Source organism: Lissotriton vulgaris, chromosome 1_1 (assembly GCF_964263255.1).
Source record: "Lissotriton vulgaris chromosome 1_1, aLisVul1.2, whole genome shotgun sequence".
Lineage (NCBI taxonomy): Eukaryota > Metazoa > Chordata > Amphibia > Caudata > Salamandridae > Lissotriton > Lissotriton vulgaris.
Window position 1 is genome coordinate 1,836,817,730 of NC_141685.1, and position 17,312 is coordinate 1,836,835,041.

Consider the following 17,312-nt stretch of genomic DNA (forward strand, 5'->3'; position numbering starts at 1 on the left):
TGTTCCTAGTCCCGCAAAAAGAAGTAGAACATAATACAGCTATCCTCCTTTCAGAGCTGTGAGAGACGGCCCGTTAACTTAAGATGAGATGGAACAGGTAATTATTGATGCCATGCATTGGATCATCTTTCTACTGTACACACTAAACGTAACTCAAGGAAATGTTCCCCTTCTTGCAAATATTTTTAATAAGAAATTTGTACTTCTACTGCAACTTGATTCATTGCTTTTGATTGAATACAGGAAAGGGACGCAATCTGCACACTGAGTCTGACAACAGCACGTCCATGATGATGACGCCGTAAAAGACGGCCCGTTAACTAAGATGAGAAGGAACAGTTGTTGATTGATGCCATGCATTGGACGCAAAGTCACAGACTTAGTGATTTTGTTGTTGTTTGTTGTGCATGAAGTTATGTCATTGTGCACTAATCATCTTTCTACAGTACACACTAAACATAGCTCAAGCTAATTTTCCCCTTCTTGCAAATATATTTAATAATTGTACTTCTAGTGCAGCCTGATACATTGCTTTTGATTGAATACAGGAAGGGGACTCATCTGCACACTGAGTATGACAACAGCACCGTCCATGATTATACCGAAGAAGACGGCCCGTTAACTAAGATGAGAAGGAACAGGTAATGAAAATTAATGCCATGCATTGGACACCTGGCTCTGAGTGTTTGGTGTTTGTGTTTTTGTCGTTTGTTTGTTGTGCATGAAGGGAAGTCAAAGTGTACTAGTAGTCTTAATGTACACACTAAAGGTGACTCAAGTCAATAACATTTCTACTCTTGTTGTGTAATAACAACATATTACTGCTACTGCAGGTCGATCTTCACAGTCAGTCAGTACAAGTATCGAAGATGATTTATTTATTATTTATTTATTATTTATTTAGAAGTTTTCTATAGCGCTAACAAGACCCGAAGGTAGCAGAGCACTTTACAATAGAGGGAATGAAAAGAGAACAACATGACACAAAACCAATAAAGCGATCAGCGAGCGACAATTTGGAATGCGGAAAAGTTCGGACAGCAGGACTTCTTGGTAACAGGATTCAATGTTACTGCATGGGTTCAGGGGACGCTTGCTGATCCAGGTTACCCGCAACCAAGGGAACGGATAAGGCACAAGGATTTGAGTTGGCTCTTGAATTCTGAATAGGACGGTATAGTTCTGATGTGCGGGGGGATGGCGTTCCATATTTTGGGGATGTTTCATGAGTGACATAAAAGGTAAGCATATCAACAACAATCACAGAAGACCCAAATGTCTGTGTAGAAGTGGAGTCGAGTGTAGAGGTGGGATGAATGCGGTGCATTGATTTACTAACTTAAATTGTAAAATGCTATATTTGGATATGTGATTTGTCCAACTCTTTAAAAAAAAGTACTTTAAACGGAGGATGTGCTAAGCAATGTGCCATCACTGTGGGCCTGATCTGTCCTGTTGTTTTTGAAGGTCAATGCTGGAAACAGACTAGAGTAGTTATGATGCATACATGCCACCTCGGAAAGTGTTCTTTTTGCACTACACCATAAATTGTACATTTCTTTCAACTTTGTTTCTCAATATACCTTTTGTTTTTCCATCTACAATTACAGTCCGGGCCTTGCCCTATACTTGGGAAAACATTACAATGCACACTTACCTTACCAATACATCTACATTTTACAGGCGGGCAGTGGCGACTGGTGACACCCAAGATTGATGGACGAGAGGACCAAGAGGAATGCTGAGATGCAAATCCAGTCCACATTTTTGAGCAGGATAACACAGTTACAGTATTTAACTTTCACCTTCTTTTAAATAATTTGATTCATTTTTTTGTCTACAATCTTTACAACTGTGTTTTCTTGTTGTTGTTATTAACATTAGGTTTGCTGTCTGTGTATAATTCATCCCTACCAATAATTAAAAATTCTATTTGCTATCTGTAAAAGTATTAAGCCGGGAACAACAGTACAAGAAGTGTATGTAATCTGGGTCTCCTTATCAATCATCATCATGCTTGCATTTCCGTTTTCTCCCTTGACTTATTGGATATGCTAGTCTTCAAAGATTGTCGTTTGTTTGTCCATGCGTACTGTTTTTCACTGTCAAAGCTTTCCCCAAACCCCCTTCCCATCCATTCAACAAACCCTAACCCTCTTCCCCCGGGCTGTGTGACTTATTGAGGTGTGACTAAATTAAATGTACACCAATAATTAATCACACGCTTTCTGGGGCGGATGTGGCAAAAGCAACATTACTTCAATTTCAAGGCAGAACGATGATCTTCTGCTTGCCCACCCATGAGCAGTATATTTTAGAGGTGATTTTTATTTAACAAAGGAACATATACCTCAGCATTGATTTGATTTGTTGTCATTCCTCATACACAGCACTAACTGTTACGCTGTAGACCTAGTCAAGTGACTCAGCACAACTATAGTTTGTAACTCTGTCTAGTAGGCGTTCCCCACCACCATTATGTTTTGTTGTAAAATATTTTAGCATATTATTGTTGCTCGGTAAGTTCTGTACTTCATTCTACTACTCCTCAAACAGTCTCTAAAAGGTGACTGTCTCATTTTCTTTTTTTGCAATTGCTGCTGCCCTGCCAGTGTCTACTACTACTACTATGCTACCAGTCTACCACCACAACCCCAATCATGGCATGTTAGAAAAAGGAAACCATCTTCACCATGCAGCCATTGCTGTGCCTAAGTTAAACATCATGGTACAAAAGGGGGTGGTGATGGACGGAGCATCTGAACCAATCAAACACTCACACCCAGTCAACAGATCTGGGTTTAATCCATCACCGTTCTTTAGCCCACTCTCCCACTGCAGTTCAGACATTGCCATATGCAAATCAGTCTCACCCTGTACCTCATGGGAACAGTCCAGCCCGAACTGCCACGCCATGCCTTCCCTGGACTGGAAACAAGCTTCCTAGGACCGGTTTCTGGCATTCCAGCCGTCTTCAGCCAGGCTTGCTTGAATTCAGTGACAAAGTGAGCAAGCAACTCACTTCTGAGCATACCCTGCCAACTTATGGTGAACAAAGAGGTACAAAAGGGGGTGGTGATTGACGGAGCATCTTAACCAATCAACCACTCACACCCAGTCAACAGATCTGGGTTTAATCCATCACCGTTCTTTAGCCAACTCTGCCACACCAGTTCAGACATGGCCATATGCAAATCTGTCCGATCCTGTGCCTCATGGGAACAGTCCAGCCCGAACTGCCAGGCAATGCCTTCCCTGGACGGGAAACTAGCTTCCTAGGACCGGTTTCTGTCATTCCAGCCATCTTCAGCCAGGCTTGCTTGAATTAAGTGGCAAAGTGCGCAAGGGACTCACTTCTGAGCATACCCAGCCAACATATGGCGAATAAAGCTGTACAAAAGGGGGTGGTGATGGACGTAGCATCTGAACCAATCAAACACTCACACCCAGTCAACAGATATGGGTTTAATCCATCACAGCTCTTTCGCCCACTCTGCCACCACAGTTCAGACATGGCCATATGTAAATCAGTCTGACCCTTTCATTCATGGGAACAGTCCAGCCCGAACTGCCAAGCCATGCCTTCCCTGGACCGGAAACAAGCTTCCTAGGACCGGTTTCTGTCATTCCAGCCGTCTTCAGCCAGGCTTGCTTGAATTCAGTGGCAAAGTGAGCAAGGGACTCACTTCTGAGCATACCATGCCAACTTATGGTGAACAAAGTGGTACAAAAGGGGGTGGTGATGGACAGAGCATCCAAACCAATCAAACACTCACACCCAGTCAACAGATCTGGGTGTAATCCATCACCGTTCTTTAGCCCACTCTGCCACCCCAGTTCAGACATGGCCACATGCAAATCAGTCTGACCGTGTGCCTCATGGGAGCAGTCCAGCCCGAACTGCCAAGCCATGCCTTCCCTGGACCGGAAACAAGCTTCCTAGGACAGGTTTCTGGCATCCCAGCTGTATTCAGCCAGGCTTGCTTGAATTCAGTGGCAAAGTGAGCAAGGGACTCACGTCTGAGCATACCCTGCCAACTTATGGCGAACAAAGTGGTACAAAAGTTAAACATCAAGCAAAGGTAAGAGAAGTTTGGGGGAGGCATAATAAAAAATGGGCATGTTTTCAATGAATTCTCACAACCCTTTGAGTCCAGATAAAGAATGCATAGACTAGAAGAGAGAGACTGAAAGTACTAGTAGGACAACTCAATCAGTGAGGGGTGTCGCATCTATCTGCTTGTGTCTTACACAGTCAACCAATTATTTAAATCAAACACTGGCTATGGGCGGACCTGCACCAGCAAGGAAACAGTGTGATGTAAAACAGTAACCCCATCTACAAAACATTAACAACATTGCATGTAAAGTAGAAATATAGATTTATTGTATTCTAACAAAAATAAACTATGTAAAACCCACAAAAGCTGACCCACCCCCTCCCTAACCCAAACCAATGTCCGTAAGAAAGTCCAAATTTCCAAAACCCCAACGCCCAATTCCCACCAACCAAAACAAGAATTAAAAAAGGGACACTCACTTCGACCTATTTAAACCACCATGATTATGCACATATACACCCTACCATAGTTCGGGCTGCCTACCTGCCCAAGCGACTAACCTCATTGACTTATATGACTACCTTGATCCACCTATGACTGTAACCTTTGTAAATGTACTGATGCAATGCCTGTGCTTTACATTACTATTTGTGTTTAAATTGATTATTGTTTTTCGTTCCTTATGTTAATTTAATTTACCCCTCCTTTGTTCCCGTTACACTTGCATACTTCCTCTTGTTGATACCGGAACCATGCATGATTTCTGCTCACGCCTGTAATGCTTACTCATCTCTCTCAATAAAAATTTTTGTGAAATAAAAAAGGGACAGCGGACAGGGAGTCTAGCAGCCGCCGATATTCATGCTGGATTGCCTCCAGCTTGCAGCGCCGTGCCTTGACGGCCAACTCATTCCAATCAACTTTGGAAGGAGTAGCTGTATATCAAAAAGAAAAAACAAGACAATTGTAAAATATACTCTTAGAAAAACATTAAGACAAGGTAATTATACACATAGTGGCATGGTAGCACTATAAAGCACAGTACATAACGTTTGTTGTATGTATCTACTATCTATCCTCCAACTTGCTTGGGCTTTAACATTTGCAAGATTTTTTTCAGGCAATCAAGTAACCATGCATCAGATTCTTTACTATCAGCCACCTTTGCAATTTGCATGCTTGCATCACACATATCCTTCTGTCTGTCAGTCATAAATATTAAATCTCGCCAGTCCTTCTTCCTTCTACCCGTCTTTCACTTTTTAGTTGAACACCAGGTGATCTGATTTGACGTTTAGTCTTCTCCATAAAACTTTCAAAGCGGAGTTGAAATCACAGATAGATGAGGCCATTGGTTACTCAATACTCCCGCCCCTATGTCAATTAAAGGGTGTTTTCACTCTTCAAAAGTTCACAACAACTCTTACTTACTTAGGACATCATTAGGATGGCGGCATCTGATTCCTCGCGCTAAAAAGGGACAGCCCGCCATAAGGGCGGGGGTCCCGTGGGGACAATTAGGAAGGATGCACCTGCCACTGTGGCGACCGCATCCCGTATTTTTAACATTGTGGCGGGCGGTGCCGAAAGCACCGCCTGCTGCAATGCTAAAAATACATGTTGTGCTTTTCCAAGCACAACGTGACAGGCAGCCCTGCTCGGAACCTGCCACGTTATGCTTTGAAAGGCAGGAGGTACCATAGCATAGGTACCCTTCATGGGGGCCGGCAATGGGCATCCCAACCATACTCCGCATACCTTTCTGTGGCGGCAATGCCGCCCTGGAAAGGCATTCCAAAATGCAGATTATATGGCTGGCGGTGGGTTTCAGACACCGCCACCATATTGGACACTTTTACGCCCGGCAATCCACCCGCCATCCTAATGGCCGGGGCCCTAAAAGTCTCAACAGTACAGTATACATACAGTACACCCTTGCAGTGAGCGTAATGTCAATAGTGAAGGATTATGAATCTAACTTACTGCCAGCCGCCACTGGTGCTGGCACTCCCCCTATCGCTCCATCGGTATCGGCTACTGCTGCATCCTCCCCCTCTGCGTCGTTTTCTCCGCCGCTGGCCCCGGCAATGGTGGTCGGTAGTGCACCTAGAAAACATTACAGATTTTTTAGACGTCATATGCACCTCCCCCTATTGGTCAGTAGCAAGATTGAAAAATGAGTTAATAGTATACAACATATACCACTAGTACAAATCAGGTGGTAGTGGAGTAGACACTAGTAGTTATATATGGTCCCTAGGGTCATTCTAGCCTTTGCTTAGTTAGCCAGAGCCATGCAACCATTTTACCTTTGTGTCTTTTATTTTTTGCAAATGTGACGTTACCTTGCCGCTTGTTGTATGAGACACCTTTGAGCCACATGACCTCATACTGCTACTGTCTAAGCGCTGCGTACAAGCAGTCAACCAAAACATTAACAAGCCACTTTTTTATGAAGTTCTCGTGTACTGTTAGTCCATATTGCTTATCCATAAATGCTACACTTTTTGGCACTGCTGAGAAATGCTTGCAATATAATAACGTGCACCATTTCATTTTTCGCATTACAAACGGAAGATTCCCTTCTATGAACCCAAGCTTTGCAGAGCTTATGATGCAACAACTACCAGTACTGGGTTCTTCTAAGTTGAGGGGTACCCAGAATTCCCTCAGATCTTCATTTATAAATTCATAAACTATATTCCTACCTAGGGGATGGTGGTGCTTCCACCACTGTTCAGTTATCATGATTTATTTACCAACTGTAAGTAAGTGTAACAATGTTTTTAGTGTTTTAATGTTATTTATTTTCCTGCCGGTGCTGCATTATAGAACAACGTACAGAGTTTGTCAATTAAAAATAAAAATGTTGAACTTACATAGACTTAGTGGTATTTATTGAGGACTTACACAAGTGAGTGAGCGAAAGGAAGAGTGTGCATGTGCATTGCTTCCATGACTGAGAGGTTGGGTGTGTTATGTTCTGGGTTGTCTACTTGTTGGGTATCTTGGGGAGAGGGTTCATAGAGCTAATAGTTATGAACAGACACTACTATAACTAGTCGGGCAGGGGATTGTGGTTGGTTCTGAACTTTGGATTGAGGTATGTGAGGAAGGTCCAACCTCCCATCACCAACATCCTATTTAATTGTGAAAGGTCTGTATGTGCAAAATCCCTACAACAGTAGTAGTAGTATGTCCTATTATATCAAAATAGTAATAAATCTGGTTGGGCATTTGTTGGTGTGAATTGTCAAAGCCTCAAGATTAACAAAGACTCAAGATCAATAAGACCAGAAGTAGTACAAGAGGAGGACTCAAAGGTCTGGACTCAATGGCTAGAGCTACTGGTGAATCTGAGTTTTATTTACAACCTTTTAAATAAAACATGGCAAACTGGGCAAGCTTAGCTACTACAGTACAGACAGACTAATGGTAGTAGTAGTACAGAGAGTCATCAAGGCAGAGGCAGGGATAACAAGATTTTCAAAACAGTACAGATCGAAGGATAAATGTTGGTAACAAATAGCATTCGGAAACAGAAACAATAGTTCGGGAAAAATATGGTGCAGTTATGGAATAAAAATTATTATTAAAAACAAGAAGACTTACTAGGGCCAGCAAGGGAACCCTCGTTGGTGTCCTCCTGGTGTTGTCCTCCCGCCGATTGTGTCCTCCCTGTCTGCCTGCCCCCCTGGGTGCTAAACAGGAAAGATATAAGAAAGAGACAAACATTGATGGATGGTGTCAAACAAATAAAATATTTTTAAAGAACGGTCCAAAAACAATTATGTAAACAACAATTGCAATAACTAAATTGACCAATCTCATCTGGTCAACAAGTAGTATTGGGGGATTCGCGGATCGACTCCTTACTATTTATCAACACTAATCTAGTCTTCCATTCTGATTCCAGAATACTAACTAAGCCCAAGTACGACGTACCACCTGACCTAGCCCACCTATTCGAGGCGTGCCAATTGTACAATAAGTATGCATTTCCACTTCTTTTAGTCCTCAGGTCAAATGGAGGACACATGACTACATTTTTATATGCACAAAATTTTTGGTTGATTGATTGATGTTGATGTTCTGCTAGTGCTAAGCATATTACCACCACTCATTGAACAAACTAGAAAAGGTTCTAATAAAGATTCGGATACTAGCAGCGAGTGAAGTAACTGAGGAGGCATCACTCATACCACTTAAAAATTATAAACTCATATAAAGTAACTAAACCTAAGTATCAATCCGCCCCATCTCTTAGTGACAGGACAAAGTAAGGACTAGAGTCACTATAGCATTACGTAACTTAATTTCTCTTAAATAAACTCTTACATAATCACGCTAAGCGAGTGCAAATGCAAAGTTGCAAACAAGTAAGATTAGTAGTAGCGCAGAGGAGCACCTGTGTCATAACAATCACAGAATACTTTTAAATGTAATTCACCTGGAATGTAACCAGCAACATTCTAGCTGGTTGGAAGAAAAAAAGATATTTGCAATATATAACACAGAGCAGAAGAACAGACACAAAGTAGTAATAATTAAATAGTTACTCACCAAGACCCGGGACCTCCACTCCTAGCAGGTCCAGCAGGTCCTGCTCACGGTCCAGGATGTCGGACCACCGGTGCGTCAACAGCAACAGGGTGCGCCTGACCCCAGAGCAGCGGAACACTGTTTGGCGCACCTTCCCCCACCACTGTTGACGCTCTCGGAACCCGGACACGGACTCAGGCCTGTCACCTGCTGCTAGAGTTGGGGGGAGGTTACGCTGCACAAACAAAATGAGTCCAATGAACTCCACCTCTCGAAATAAGGCCCGTGCCTGCACCCCTTGTGGGTGCCGCCTTCCGAAAGGAAGGCGGTCGCTGCTCTGGCTGCGGCGAGCCCTACCCTTCGACATGGTTCTGAGAAGAATGAGATGGGGCGGGAATACATTAAAAAAGTAAGTAAAGGAAATGAAAATAGCAGGCAATAGAAAAAGAGTTAAAAAGTAGCTAAAAAACACACAAAAGTAGACAAAACCAAAAACATAGAAGCAGGAAAATAGTATGATTAATAATAAGTAAAAAAGATCCAAAAAAAGTTTCTAGAAAGTAAGGATTGAAAAGATAAAGGGAGGATTCAAAAGCAGGCCCCAGAACCATATCATAGAGTAAAAAACAAGATGGCTGCGACCACGTGTGCAAGTTCACACGATATTTTCTCCCCGAGCACGCATAAAGGGGCACAAACATGTAAAAGCGTTCACGAACAGGAAATAAATAACGCGAATGGGTGCAAGTATGCCTTGCACGACCCAGAACAGGAAGTAAGCAGTGCACCCGAGCGGGACAAGTGAAAACAAGATGGCCACATCATCACGGGGATTGGTTCCATCCTTACACCACTCTCACAATTTGCTTACCAATACCTAAAACCAATAATTCGAAAAACACTAACATACCTAAAGGACATCAGAGCACTGCTAAATCTTCTGAAAGACTAAACATACTCTGAAGAAAGCATGCTACTCGTGGGACTAGACGTAGAAAGTCTTTATATGATTCTACCCCAGAAAAAGACCTTAGAAACGCTGGAGACATTACTCTTCCTCAAACAATGGGACTTCAAAACTCCCAGTCATTTTGTCTTATAATGTTGTAGGTTAGCCTAACAGAAAAATACTTCAAGTACAACAACCTGAAATCCCGCGTGACTTCCATGGGCAGCACCTTCGCTCCAAGTGTGGCAGGGCTGTACGTCAGCGATTTTGAAGAAACCCACATACAGAACATCTCAAATCCTTACCAACAGAAGAATATATTTTGGGAGGGCTATATAGACAACATAATCTTGATCTCGGAGTGCGACATGGAGAGCCTCTGAAACTTTCACAGATGGATTAACACCAGAGATGAATGGCTAAAGTTCACCTACACTGCAGACAAGAAGAGACTGGACTTTCCAGACATAACTATTTATGTTAAGAATGACACCCTCCAGACCTTCTTTAAGCTAACATCTAAGAACAGCTTGCTCTCCTACAAGAACTTCCATCCACGACCACTAAGGGACAACCTTCCCTATAGCCAGTTCCTGCTTCCCAGACGTAATTGTAGCAATACTCAAGATTATAAGAGACAAGCTGAAGATCTATGTGACAAACTGAGGAACCGCAACTACCCTGAGAAAACTATCAACAAATGCCAAAAGAGGGCCAAAAACCTACCCAGGGAAAGCCTTATAGATACAACACAAAGGGAACCGGAAAAGGATCCCTAGATTGGCCTAAACCAATATTTGCAAACAAGAGAACCAGGAACCTTAAAGACATACTGCTACATACCAGACCGCTGCCACAAACACAAGAAAATCCGACACCACGGCTATGGAATAATCCCCTGTGGTAGGTCACTATCCATGTGGCTCTTGCTCTGTCTTTAAGCTGAGTACTGCAACAAAAACTATTCAACTTCTCCCAGTTTTCAAGTGGACGATCAGGTACCACAGAAACTGAAAATACAACACACGCAATCTACATGATCATATATCCCTCTGCCATATGCTACATAAGGATTACATGTCAGAAACTCAAGCAGAGGATATGTGAACATAAGAACAATGTTAAATGTAAAAGGAGTACAACAAAAATGAGTAACCACTTCATAGAAGCAAAACACAACATCAACAATTTGAAAAGGGTTATTCTGGAAACCCTCACCACAAAAAATCATTATGCAGGAAAAATACTGTTTGAAAAGGAACAGAGATGGATTCACCGCCTTCAAACTAATATCCACGGGCTCAATGACAGTATCCCATGGCTGAGCATAGGTCAATAAGAAGCGATCTCCACTTTGCACTAACACTATGCCCTTCATGAAAACCAAAGCAAAAACAACAATTAATGGACAGAATGTTGCAATATCCTGGCTGAAGACGGCTGATAGCCAGAAACCGGTCCTAGGATGCTTGATTTCGGTCCAGGAATGGCTTGGCAGTTCAGACTGGACTGTTCCCATGAGGTACAGGGTCAAGGCTGATTTGCATATGGCCGTGTCTGAACTGGGGTGGTGTGGAGTGCAAAAAAACGATGGATTTAGGCCCAGATCTCTGCACTGGGGTGAATGTATGACATTGCTCTGCATTCTGTCCATCAATTGTTGTTTTTGCACTTTCTGAAAACCAGGCATGATGAATCTCAGTATATATTGCATGATTACAGAGTTTTTCATCCACACGACTATTTAAGTAGACCAAAACTGTACAAAAACACCAGAAATGTCAATTTGGACACTTTAAGGGAGCATTAGCTCATGTTGAACGAGATCACAAGAAAAAAAAAAGAAAAAAGATCACAAACCTTCACTCAAAAATAATTTCTTTTTCTTTAGCTCAATCTGGTTTCTTCCCCCATTTTTTTGCCAAGAAAAAAACTTTATTTTACCTTTCGTGTAAGTAACAGCTTCTATGTTAGACTAACACATAGTCTTTCCTCTAGCTCAATTCCCTTCCTTTTTTTAAAAACAACATGACACAGAAGCTAAAAGTAACCGGGCCTCAGAGGAAGAGTCAGCACAAGTTGTGCAATACCAGTGCAACAGGTAGAGAGAAGACACCTTAAGATACGAGGCTACAAAACCGTAAGTTATTCTTGAAAAAGAATCTAAACCACTGTATACAATGTTGTCATTAGCAAGTAACGAATTCCCTGGTCGCTCGATGAAGCCTAGACATTAGGACTCAAGGTATGATAACAGGGTAACATGCATACATAAATACGTCTGACCAGTCATTTTGAGCGCATGTGCACGATATTTGAGTGTTTTGCAAATCTGTAATATATGGTGATAAGGGGTGTAGCGTTTAAAATGAAAAAGTGTTGCGTCAGGCATGTATGTAAGCTAAGACCCTAAGTCTAAGAGACAGATGCACCACACACACACACAACTCTCTAATATACCTGGCCCACAGGAATTATTTATTGCCTTCGAGATTTGAGACATCAGCGCCATAACTAATATATATTGACAAGTATAAGCTCTGCCAAACAAAGCCATTTCGAATATCAGTCAATACGGGCCCATTACAGAGCCGCGGACGCTAAATGCATTCCAGCCACCATAACAACAATGCACATCCAGTCATGACCACCAAGAGAAGCCTCCCATTACATAATGAAGTGACCGTCACACTAACCTCATTATGATATCGACAACATTTTGCCAACATGCGGTAATTACAACTATCGGTCCACATGCAGTACTATATTTGGACCGTTTAGAGAGCTGCGCACTCTTACACACCCTCACAGCTGTTAGTTATTTGCATACATTAACTACTAACCTGAGGTAAAGCAATAATATTACACCTGCCTTCCCTTCATTTTGAATGAATCTGAACAAGACACCACAGTATCCAAGAAACTACAAAGGGCAAGGAAAGCTATAAGCTCACTAAGAATTGAAAGAGACTTTTTTCCTAACTAGTCTGCTCCAGAACTTTGTCTAGGGTAAAAGAATTTCCATTTTTTAGTTACTTTGATATTCTTCTGTTCTTCCTTTTAAAAGAACAGCTCACCTATTTGGAGAATGTGCACATGCCATTCTCACTCTTTGTCTGTCTTGTTTCCTACTTGCATTTCAACAGGTACTAGGTAATATATTTAGATTCACAGAGACCCTGGTCTTCATTCACAGAAACCCTGACAAATACGGTGTCCATCGCTTTTTCTTCTTTTTAGGTCCTGAGGAGAGCCCATTTGACCCGCAAGGGCAACCACGAGGGCTGAAATATGTTGACCTTTTTTATGGATACCCTGAGTGTGTTAGACTCTTAATTAATCTTCCCATGCCCAAAACAGTTTTTAAAGCATCTCAAACTCAGACTCATTAAATGTACGAATTTGGCTATACGAGTTTTTTAACATCTCATTTTGAGATTCACTGCACTAGAACACTCACTTTGTTCTCTGATCACTACTGTATTAACCAGTGGTTTACCTCAGGATTAAGGAAGCATAAAAACTAACCCTATGATGATGCTGTCACGTTTTTAAGAGCAGGGCGGAGAATCAAGATATTCAACCTCTGTACGTGAAGGAGGGTTTTTTATTGATATATTACACAAAATTTAGAAACCCTGGTTACTCAGATCAAGTGATCCATTCCCCATTTGATATTTGAAACCAATGATTAGACATCCCAGAGCACACCACCCCCGGATCTCTCAAGAATCGCGGTAACAAAACCCACCTTTTCGGTCACACTCTCGTACTTGCCCACAATAAGATCTGACAGAGATACAAAAATAGTTTAAAATATTTATTTTAACTAACGTGCTCTAAAATGCAGTATGTGAGCCACCACCATCAGCAAAATGCATAATATCAATACAGTTAGCATTGCAGCAAAGCAATATATCATAAAGGGAGATGTCATGTTTTAAAGACTGTGGATAAAGGATTCTAAGGCCTACCCACCCTCTCCTTGGTAAGCAGAAGTATTATTATATAAAAGGAGATCATTGGGCTTTGTTAGGAGACCCCACACCTCAAGCCATAGATCATATTGCGTTACAAAAAAGGGGGTTGAACCCATGCAGTCACGGGGACCTGGGCGCTATGTGGTACATATGTGAAGGGGTCCCCGTAAGGAGAGTGTATTGTGAATAACATACACTGGAATAAAATTAAAGGCAAACAGTAAAGCAAAAATTGGAAAAGGCAATTTTTCGATTGGTATTTGTGATTTATTACCAAACACTGCGTGATTGCCAGTGGCAATATATGAATTAAATTTGTAAATAGCAAGTCCCAAGGGGGGAGAGGAAAAGGAAGGGAGGGGGTAGTGCTCAAGGGAGTGTTTAGGACAAGGAAAAATAACACAGTATCAAAAAGGTAACAGATATATTACAAAATTAGTGACAGTATAAAAACATTATTGTACAAACGCCAAAATACAAGGCGAAATTTGAAGCATTGTCAATAGATCACATTCAACGGTCACATCTGAATACTAGATGAATCGGGGGTGTGCCGGAATTTCAACAAAAAGAAAACAGTCGACGTTTTGACCCCTATCAGCAGGCTAATTAAAGTCCTTTCACGGGGTCTTTATCAGGATGTCACACAGGGAGGGGGAATGGGCAATTCTGTATGAAAAGATAAAGCAATTGAACTTTAGTACATGGTAGGGATGAAGATTATACATGGGCGGAAACTTATGCAAAAAGAAGGTACACGGGTAAAAAACAACAAGTAGCCTCATCTGAAGAAAGTGTAGTGTCAGACAGTGACACTAGTACCTCTAGGCAACCTATGGACCAGCAGCAATGCCGCAAACCAGGCCCGCAAGTACCCCTTGCAACAGAAACGGCATCCACATCATCATCTAATGCTTTTTTAGAGAAGGGCCAAGCCCAAAGCAAACCACCGGATCAATCGACCACTCAGTTGAGCGACAAAAAACGTGAAGAGGAAAAGGAAAAGGAAAAGGAACGGGAGAAGAAAATGGGCTTACGGAGCCAAATCAAAACCTTGTGATTAATATCTCAAAATATCCTTTGACTAAATTTGAAGAGAAACTATTGAATAAAGGGACAACTTTTGTTAACACTTATCACACTAACGAGCTAGAAACTGAAGTAGCATTCTTTAAATTTATGAGGATCTTACGACTAAAGCACTTTTTACAATACTAAATCCAATTGAAACTGAAGATAACACTGCAGCCAAATTCAAACCCAAAAGTACTTTTCTAGCCCCAATCTCCCATAAAAGCCTTGACACATTTGAAACTTTAGTCAAAGCAGACATGAGCAAGATTCAATATAAGAGGAAGTTAAGCAATTTAACAAGAGCAGATCATAGTGCTTTACAAACACTGGCGAAAAATAAAGCAATCGTGATCCAAAAGGTGGACAAAGGAGGAGGATTGATCAGAATGGATTCTGACTTCTATATGCAAAACGGCAACGAACATGTTCAAGATGTGAACACATATGCTAAATTGGAAAAAGACCCAACCGCAGAAATCACCCAAACTCTAGACAAAATTCTGGACAAAGCAGAAGAACTGGGTTGGATTAACAACACAACCAAACGCTATCTAAGACAAATTTACCCAAGAAGGCCAAGGATATATTTCCTACCGAAGGTATACAAGGATCTAAAGAACCCCCCCTTCAGACCAATAGTGTCCGGATGCTCTTGAATCTTTGAAAACCTAGGAGTATTCATTGATGCCCACATGCAGTCATTTATTCACCAGTGGCCAACTTATCTTGAAGATACATCAGACTTTCTAAGGAGCCTCCCAACTATCAAAGCAGAAGGGAGTACGGACTGTACTTTATGCACAATAGACGTGTCGTCTTTATATACGTCAATCCCTCACAAACAAGGATTGGAAGCCATGGAATGGGCTCTGCTTAGAGATGACAAACCAGAAGAACTGAAATACATAATCTTGCAACTTCTGGAATTTTGCCTAGAGAATAGTTATTTCTCATGGCTACATCAATACTATATACAACTCACTGGAACAGCTATGGGGTTTCCTGGAGCATGCATATATGCTAATATCTTTATGGCCAAGTTTGAATTGGACTATATCTTGGAAGACCGCACTTGGCAAGAAGGAATCGTGTACTACAAACGGTACATAGATGACATTTTTATAATTTGGAAGCGATCAACACCAGAACTAATTCAAAACATCAAAAGTTTGAATTTAGCAAACCCAAGAATCCAGTTTACGTACAACCTCAGCGCATCAGCCCTACCATTCCTGGATGTCATGGTTGAAATAACAGAGGATTCAATTCACACAAGACTTTACAAAAAAAACCAGATAAGAACACAGCATTGTTATACGGGAGTTTTCATCCAGCTAATCTAATTAACAACCTTCCAGTATCACAATTTATGATGATAAAGAGGATATCCTCTGACAGTGAAAAGTGTGAGAAAAGTCTTCAAGAACAAAAATAAAGATACCTAGATAGGGGATACCCTAAAAAACTGTTAGATGCACAGATTGAGAAAATCAAGACCATTCTAAGAGCAGAACTTTTACAGAAAAAAACAAAAACTACTAATAAGAGAATGGTGTTTGTATCCAAAAACTCGACAGCGTCGAGGGATATAAAAAGAATAATCCAGAAATGATGGGAAATTTTGCAAGTTGAGAAAGATTTTGGAACACTGTTCATTGACAAGCCCTTATTTGCTTACAGAAGAGCGCAAAATCTGAAAGAATTACTAAGTAAACCCGCACAACTTGTGGGTACCACTCAACAGCAAGAAACTCACAAAGGCACCACACGATGCTATAATTGCAAGAATTGCAATAATGTCATACCAGGTAATACTCTACTGCATCCACGGAACGGAGAAAAAATCCAGCTCAGACACACCACTAACTGTAATTCAGAACACGTGGTCTATTCCATTAAATGTCCCTGTGGAATATTGTACGTCGGGAAGACAGATAGAAAATTGAAGTTGCGGCTCTCGGAGCACAAGAGCCGGATTCGTAATAAAAGCTCCACCTCACCACTAGCAAAGCACTGGATGGAAGCAGGCCATACAATAGCGCAGCAGAGATTTCAAATTACTGAACTTATTCCACAACGGTTAGGACTGGACAATGCTAAGATCTAACTCCAGAGGGAGGCCTTTTGGATACGTAAGCTCCAGACACTGATCCCTAATGGGCTGAACGACAAAATGGAGATGATTTGCTTTCTTTAAAGATCAGAAATATCACAGATGTATACAGTTAGAACCTCAAGGGATTCGAATTCGCAGTGATACGTATGCTCACACGACATACAACAACAGACAATTACACACCCCTATGTACACATTGGTATAACAGCGCTGCAAGAGTTAATAAAGAATATCATCTATTTGAGTGAGATTGTAAATAGGCAGGAATGCATATAATGAAACCAGAATAATGTCAAGCAGTGTGTATTACCTTTATTTTACTTTATTTTCTTTATCCCATTATGTTTTAATGCATATACACATGAACAATTAATAATATCTGAATGCCCCCCATGTGTCAATACACTGTAACGTATTGTTTGACTCATACCACAATCGTTTAAAACCAACAGCACTATTGAACTTCCACTGCTCAGTAATGGCGGCCGTAAAACTTTCAATAAGGAAGTCCTTCGTCTATTGCTACATACAAGGGAATAGTGAGTAATAAGTAAGAAGGGACTAGTAGTGTAAAAAGTTAGCCCCGGTCG